Source organism: Paramormyrops kingsleyae, chromosome 7 (genome assembly GCF_048594095.1).
Source record: "Paramormyrops kingsleyae isolate MSU_618 chromosome 7, PKINGS_0.4, whole genome shotgun sequence".
NCBI lineage: Eukaryota > Metazoa > Chordata > Actinopteri > Osteoglossiformes > Mormyridae > Paramormyrops > Paramormyrops kingsleyae.
The window spans coordinates 27,068,618-27,077,167 of NC_132803.1; the positions used below are offsets into that span (position 1 = coordinate 27,068,618).

Sequence of the window (8,550 nt, forward strand, 5' to 3'; positions counted from 1 at the left end):
GCATGTCACAGTCCTCCTCCTGATGGCCTGCCCACCCTGCAGCGTCCATCACCTGCAACATACAGCATGTCCTCACAGCTCCGGTCTCCTCACCCCGCAGCTCTCTTTCCCTGGCGTCCCTCCGATCACAGTAGTTGCAGCCAACCGCAGCACACAGTCGACGAGACAAAGCGTCTGCGTTGGCGTGTTGGGCACCGGTCCTGTGCACCACGGTGAAGTTGAATGACTGCAGCCCCTCCAACCACCGAGCCACCTGTTCCTCAGGCTCTCGGAATGACATTAGCCATTGCAGTGCAGCGTGGTCAGTCCTGATGGTGAAGGGGGCCCCGCAAAGGTGGTATTTGAAGTGGTGTGTGGCCACCACTACAGCCAGCAGCTCCCTTCTGGTCACACAATAGCCCCGTTCACACTTGTCGAAGACCTGGCTAAAGTAAGCCACCACATGTTCCCCTTCATCCCCTATCTGAGAGAGCACTGCCCCCATACCAACATTACTGGCATCCGTATCCAGGACAAAAGGCAGACTGGGGTCAGGTGGAGCCAGGACAGGGGAATTGATAAGGGCCTGCTGCAGTGTGGCGAATGCGAGCTGGCAGTCTTGTGTCCACGTGAAAGGGTGGTCTCTCTGAAGCAGGCGAAAGAGGGGCGCCCCTATGCAGGAGAAACCTTTCACGAACCTCCTGTAGTAAGAGGCCAGTCCAAGAAAACTTTTGAGCTGCCTTTGGTCGGCGGGTACTGGCCAGTCCCTGATCACATGGACTTTTTCGTCCAGCGTGCTGATGCCTGCACTGCTCACCTTATGGCCCAGGAATTCAACTTCCTTCCGCATGAAGTGGTATTTATCGGGGTGCAATCTCAACCCTGCCGCCACAATCCTGCCCAGCACCAGCCTTAGTGAGTCCAGAGCGGCTTGGAAAGACCGCCCGTGAACCAAGATGTCATCTAAGTACACCAGGCACTCAGAGCGGGGAACATTGGCCAGCACACTGTCCATCAGCCTCTCAAAAGTCGCTGGTGCGTTGCACAAGCCAAAGCTTAGCACCTTAAACTGCCAGTGTCCCCTGCCGATGCTAAATGCGGTCTTTGGTATGGACTCAGGCGAGAGGGGAACCTGCCAGTATCCGGTGCGCAGGTCAAGGGAGGAAAACCAGGAGGAACCTGTTACAAGGTCTAGAGTGTCGTCAACTCTAGGGAGGGGGTAGCAGTCTTTTCTGGTCACTTTATTAAGGGGTCTATAGTCTACACAAAATCTCCACCTCTGGCCTTTTTTCCTTGGCACCATGACCACCCCAGAAGACCACGGACTGTTAGAGGGTTCGATGATGCCCGCCTCCAGCATGATCCCCACTTCTCTATCAGCTGCCTCCTGCTGCACCATGGGGAGGCGGTGGGGACGCATCTTAATGGGCCGGGCCTCATCAGTGTCAATGTGGTGCTGTACTAAGTGTGTGAGTCCCACTTCATTGTCAGTTAGAGCAAAAGCGTCTCTATACTCACATAGAACTTACCACAAGTCCATTTGCTGTTGGCTATCCAAGCCAGCACAGTTCATCCTCCAAATGTCTCTAACTGCGGTCAGCCGGTTTGTGTGCTGGCTGCCCTCTACCTCTGGCTGTTGTGGCTGACATGGGGGTGCGGTCACACCATCCTCAGCTGGTGAGGGGGTGGCCTGAGCACTTGGGGTTGAGACAATGTCGCTCCCAGCTAGCTGCGTACCGACAGCCAGGGCTGCGTGGTTCGATGGAGTGTGAAGTATAACTGTGCTGCCCCCCCTGGTTCGCGACAAATCACTCTGGTGCAGTTCGTTGGCATGCAACAGTGAGGTGAGTGAGCACCCTGCTGCTGAGGTCGCATGGTTGCTAGCAGTGACCCTCAGAGGGGGGACATGACGAGATGTGGAGGTCAACTGAACACGCTGCCCCCCTGGTAGGACCAGTTCACTTAACCCCAAGTCCACAACACACCCTGTGGATCTCAAAAAGTCCAACCCCAAGATGCACGGGTCCTGCACTTCAGCCACCCATGCAGAAAAAGTCACTGATAAGTTCCCTACAGTGAAAAGAAATGTTTCTTTACCAGCCATAGGGGCCATATCACCCATCACCGTTTGTAGCTGCACTGAGGTCTGTTCTAGAATGGTACCTGCTGGGACAACATCAGGCCTCACTAATGTGGCTGTGGACCCAGTATCTACAAGGGCCGTACAGGGGATAGAACCTATTAGGACAGGCACGTGGCACAGATTACCCACCATAGTCCACCCCACCGTCACAACTGATTCAGCAGGCCTTTCCCGGCAGCTAATTGATGGGGTCCGCGCTCTCCGGCCTAGACGGGCCCCCTCTCGTTTCCCTGCTGATGGCCAGTTTTAGGGCAGAGGCGAAGCACATGACCGGGTTGGCCGCACCCCCAGCAGATGACAGGCCGTCTGTGCGAGATGCTATCCCCTTGGGGCAGTGCTGGGCGTGTCACCACGGCCCGCATAATGTCCTCCCCCCACGCTGGCCTCTGTGGAGGTGCTTCAGCAGCAGCAGCTACCACTAGAGATGTCTGCTTCGTGGCACCAACAGCAGTCTCTCTCTCCATGGCCAGCTGTAGAGCCTCGCTCAGGCATGAGGGGTGGGCGAGCTGCACATGCAGTCGGAGCTTGTCCGGCGCGAGAGCTTGTATGAACTGGTCTCTGGCCAGTTCCCCCTGAATAGTAGACGGCATGGTGGCATACGCACGTCTGCAGAGGCTCTCGATGTCATAAGCCAGGATGCGGAGTGGCTCACCAGGCTGCCTGACGCGATGCTGGGAACCTCGTAGGTTAAACTCCCCAAAGCGTCTTTGCAGTGCCCCAACTAGGGTCGCATAATCGCTCCTCTCCTCCGGGCCCAGCAGCAGCAAGCATGCTAATGCGTCCTCCGTCAGCGCTAAAGCCAGCTGTAAGGCTTTCGTTTCCTCCGACCAGCACGCCGCAGCAGCTAACAGTTCAAACTGCGACTGGTATGCCTCCCGGCTCCCCTTACCGGAGAATTTCGGCGTTTTCAGTCCAGCTGAAGTGAGACGTAGGGCGCCGCCATCTTTGCTTACATCACAGGATACCCTGCAGCTGTGACGTGTCACTGACGCAGCCCGCGCAGTGCTCGACTGCCACGAAACAGCAGCGTTATGGCATGGCGGGCTACAGCATTTCTCAGCCGGCAACGCTGTCCGCCCTTCCTCAGGCATGTTTATGGCGCACTCCGTGTTGTCTTGTCTCTCCACCTTGACTCGGGTGCTCGTGGGCCAGTCCATGGCGGCGTGAATCTCAGTCAGGATTTCACCGGCGCCGGGGCGAATCCTCACTTCTGACACCAAATGTAGCGACCCGCCAGATAACCAGTCACAGGTCTGACTCAAATTAACAATCCTTTATTAAACGGCTCGTAACAATAGCGTTGTCGTTTTTTGCCGCAACTCACAGCACTCGGTCACCAACCCCTTACACCCGACGCTCTCTCACCACAAGCACGCGCACCCCCACTCTCACATGCCCCACCCATACTCCATCTCACCCCCCCAATCACAACACAGATAATCACAGGCGAAAGAACAGAACAACAATAATTCAGCATTTTAAACAAGTAACTCAAATAACAAAACCCAGAGTCACCACAATATATTAATAAATCGGATTTTTCTAATGCAAATTGTTAGAAAAGATACGATTTGGGAGGAACTCAATGCATCTGGTGCACATCATTTTAATCGGTGCAATTGCATTGTGAACTTTTATATTGGCACATTGGTGCAAATAGATGAGTCTTATCCTTAATGCCTACAGAGCAAGATAGATCCATGATGGATGCTTTTTATGCATTACAGCTCGGCATTCAACACTGTTGTCCCCAGCAGGCTGGTCACTTATGGTGCAGCAAGGCAAAGGCAGGAAAAAGGTGATTATCCACTGGCAGCTCCATGACAGAAGGGGTTTATTAACATAAAACAGAACACACTGGGAAAGGCACAAAATAAATGGACCACAAGGGAAAATAAGAACTAACTACAAGAATCATAAAGTAGCCAAACAAGGTGACACAGAGAGCAGGCAGGGTCTCAACCACTCAGCAACACAGAGTAACATCTAACACAACAACCAACTGAAGAAATGAACAAAGGCAGACACTTAAATACACTGATAACAAGGACTAACAAAAGGCAGGCGTGAATCATCAAAAACAACCAATCAACAAGGGCACAAGGCAACAAGACACAGGTGAAGTAACTAACACTAATGAACACAGAGCTAAGGAACTTACAAGACCAAAGGGTAGCTGATGAGAACTGGACAGCTGTAAGAGCTGGGTGACCGTAGGTCGTAGACGCAGGAAAAGACGTACACATGTTACAGAGGCGGCATCACCTGAGGTGTCTGTGTCTAACAGGTTTCAGGTGCTTCCAGCTTTAGAGCCGGAAGGGACTGGGGAAGCAGGTGGGCCCTTGGGCACTGAGGAGCCCCCTCCCCCCAGAAAGAGGGAGGTTGTGGTAGTGGGGGATTCAATTATTAGGGGAGTAGACAGTTATGTGTGCACGCGTGATAGAGGGTCCCGTACGGTGTCTTGCCTGCCTGGTGCCCAGGTAGGAGACCTTCCAGATCGTGTAGACAAGCTTTTGGCCCCAGCTGGGGTGGATCCAGTTGTCGTGGTGCATGTTGGCACCAACGACATAGGCAAGGGTAGAAGGGCTGTTCTGCAGGATAAATTTATAGAAGTCGCCAATAAGCTTAGAAGCAGAACGTCCATGGTGGTATTTTCTGAAATACTCCCCGTGCCACGCGCAAGTCAGGTTAAGTTAGCTGAGATAAGGAGATTAAATGTGTGGCTAAAAGGATTTTGTAGGAAAGAGGGGTTTAGGTTTATGGGGCACTGGAGGACCTTCTGGAACAGGTGGGACCTGTTCAAGCCGGATGGGTTGCATCTGAACCGGAGGGGAACCAGTGTACTGGGAAGGCGTATTTGTAGAGTAGTTGAGGAATGTTTAAACTAGGGACTGGGGGGGCAGGGAGGTTAGTTAAGTATGTAACTGGGGGGAAATGGAAAGCCCCAAAAAATCATATTATAAGTAGGCACTGTAATAGGCCTACCCTTTGTTGTCTGTATTTAAACGCCAGGAGTATTAGGAATAAAATTCATGATTTAGAGGCTCTTATCTCATCAGACTCTTATGATATTATAGCAATAACTGAAACGTGGTTGAGTGATAAGGATGGACAAGAATATAATATGGATGGTTACACATTGTTCCGTAAAGACCGTATAGGTAAGAAGGGAGGTGGTGTTGCAGTATATGTAAAGGAAAACTTGCAGGCAAGGGAGCTTACTGATATAAGTAAAAGTACGGAAGCTATATGGGTAAAATTAGGTGCTACAAACTCAAATAGCCTAATTGTCGGTGTTTGTTACAGAGCACCCAATGTAGCTGCTGAGGAAAGCAGATTGTTATACAGTGATATTAGGATTATGAGCAATAAAAATGATGTGGTAGTTATGGGTGATTTTAATCTACCGGGGATGCAGTGGGACATTGTTGCTGGCTCTTCTGAAAATGAACTTGAGATGGTGGAATTAGTACAGGATTGTTTTTTTACTCAGTTTGTTAACACCCCTACCAGGGGAGATGCCATTCTTGATCTTGTTTTGCCTAATAACCAGGACAGGATTGGTAAATTAGACGTTTTAGAACCACTTGACAGTAGCGATCATAACATGGTTAAATTTGAGGTTAAGTTTAGTGCCCGAAGAGCAAAGTCCAAATCAAAAATATATAATGTTAGGAAGGCTAACTTCAATTGTATGAGATTAAAACTAGAAACTGTGAACTGGATGGAGTTAAATAACAAAACTGTTGAAGAGGCATGGGAATTTTTTAAAAGCACATTATTGCAAGTGCAAGAGGACTTCATACCTGTTTCCAGCAAGAATAAATCTAGGAAATTGCAACCTAGGTGGTTTAATAGGGAAATAAAGTATAAAGTAAGGAGGAAAAGGGCTTTGTTCCAGAGATGGAAAATAACTGATGATGACATAATAAAGCAAGAGTATCTAAATCTACAGGCTGAATTAAAAAATGACATTAGACGAGCTAAAAGGAATGTCGAAAGGAAGATCGCATTGGAGGCTAAGGATGACGTTAAAAGTTTCTTCCAGTATTTTAACTCTAAAAGAGCTCTAAAGGCTGAAATTACTAATCTGCAGGATAGTAAGGGTCTTATAATTGAAAACGACATTGACATAGTAAATGAGTTCAATGATAGTTTTGCACGGGTATTCACTGTTGAGGACACTAGTAACTTACCAGTTCTTATTACTAATCCAACATCGTCTATAACTAATATATATATAACTGAAGCTGATGTTTTGCAAAGCCTAGCTAAGCTCAAAATAAATAAATCACAGGGCCCTGATGGCATCTTACCTATAGTGTTAAAAGAGATGAGGGATATTATTTGCCGACCCTTAACATTACTGTTTCAAAAATCCTTATCTGAAGGTGTGGTACCTTCTGATTGGAAGCATGCCAACATAACGCCCATTTTCAAAAAAGGGGATAGAAGTAATTTGTCAAACTATAGGCCAATCAGTCTAACTTGTATAACTGGTAAAGTTATGGAGGCTATAATCAAAGAGAAAATGGTAGATTACCTATACTCAAATAACATTTTGAGGGATAGCCAGCATGGATTTAGGAGAGGTAGATCCTGTTTAACAAATCTGTTGGAGTTTTTTGAGGAAGCTACTCAGGAAGTTGATGATAAGAAGGCCTATGATGTCATCTACTTAGATTTCCAAAAGGCTTTTGATGTTGTTCCCCACAAGAGTTCACTTAAACTCAAAGCGACAGGTATTTTAGGAACTGTAGCGACCTGGATTGATAACTGGTTAACGGATAGGAAGCAGCGAGTAGTTATAAGAGGCTCAATGTCACAGTGGGCCTGCGTTCATAGTGGGGTACCGCAGGGTTCAATTTTAGGACCACTTTTGTTCCTAATTTACATAAATGATATAGACACCAATATATACAGTAAACTGGTGAAATTTGCAGATGACACCAAGGTGGGTGGTGTAGCAGATACTGAACTAGCGGCTCAGCAGCTACAGCGGGATCTTAATTTAATTAGTGACTGGGCTGACACCTGGCAGATGAAATTTAACATAGACAAATGTAAGGTACTCCATGTAGGGAGCAGAAATATAAAGTACAGGTATTTTATGGGACCTACTGAAATAAAGGTAGCTGATTATGAGAAAGACCTTGGTGTGTATGTTGATGCTTCCATGTCTCATTCTCGCCAGTGCGGGGAAGCAATAAAAAAGGCCAATAGGATGTTGGGGTATATCTCCAGGTGTGTGGAGTTTAAGTCAAGGGAGGTAATGCTAAGATTATACAATTCCTTGGTGAGACCTCACCTAGAATATTGTGTACAGGTTTGGTCACCATATCTTAAAAAGGACATAGCGGCCTTAGAAAAGGTGCAGCGTAGGGCCACAAGAATGATTCCTGGTCTTAGAGGAATGTCATACGAGGAAAGGTTATTTGAGCTAAATCTGTTCAGCCTCAAGCAAAGGAGACTGAGGGGGGACATGATCCAGGTCTATAAGATTCTAACAGGTTTGGATGCTGTTCAACCCAATAGTTACTTCAGCATTAGTTCAAATACAAGAACTCGTGGCCATAGGTGGAAATTAGCGGGAGAACATTTCAAACTGGATTTAAGGAAGCACTTCTTTACACAGCGTGTAGTCAGAGTATGGAATAGTCTTCCTGATAACGTAGTGCAAGCTGAATCCTTGGGTTCCTTTAAATCAGAGCTAGATAAGATTTTAACAACTCTGAGCTATTAGTTAAGTTCTCCCCAAGCGAGCTCGATGGGCCGAATGGCCTCCTCTCGTTTGTATAGTTCTTATGTTCTTATGGACACAATCAGTACCCATGCTGACAAACTGGTTGTCAGTGATCCCGATACTGGGTGCACAGAGCTCCCTGTGTTTTTGTAGGTTTTTTCAGGGTTCTCTGGTGTCTTTGCACAGTCCAAAAACATGCAGCTATTGGAATTGCAAAATATAAGATGATTTCATAGTGTCTGTGTGTTTGCCCTGTGATGAACTGGCATCCTGTCCAGGGATTTCCTTGTCTGTTGCCTACTTCTGTACCGCTTACGCTGAACAGGGTCTCACAGTGGTCTAAAGCCTATACTGTACATATTCATTCATTCATTCATTCAATCCATCCATCCATCCATCCATCCTCTAACAGCTTATCTTAGTCAGGGGCCTTGAGGGGGCTGGAGCCTAGTTATACACTCACCTAAAGGATTATTAGGAACACCTGTTCAATGTCTCATTAATGCAATTATCTAATCAACTAATCACATGGCAGTTGCTTCAATGCATATACAGTAGGGGTGTGGTCCTGGTCAAGACAATCTCCTGAACTGCAAACTGAATGTCAGAATGGGAAAGAAAGGTGATTTAAGCAATTTTGAGCGTGGCATGGTTGTTGGTGCCAGACGGGCCGGTCTGAGTATTT

The 8,550-nt window shown here is 47.8% G+C and overlaps 1 long non-coding RNA gene across 1 annotated transcript; it reads right to left on the reverse strand.

The window, feature by feature from the left end:
• Positions 1–3,939: 3,939 nt before the first annotated feature.
• LOC140592029 (uncharacterized) lies at positions 3,940–8,208 on the reverse strand. The gene is made up of 2 exons (XR_011992254.1): positions 7,943–8,208; positions 3,940–4,316 (listed from the first exon to the last, which is right to left on the reverse strand). It is a non-coding gene; the product is annotated as an uncharacterized lncRNA (long non-coding RNA).
• Positions 8,209–8,550: the final 342 nt, after the last annotated feature.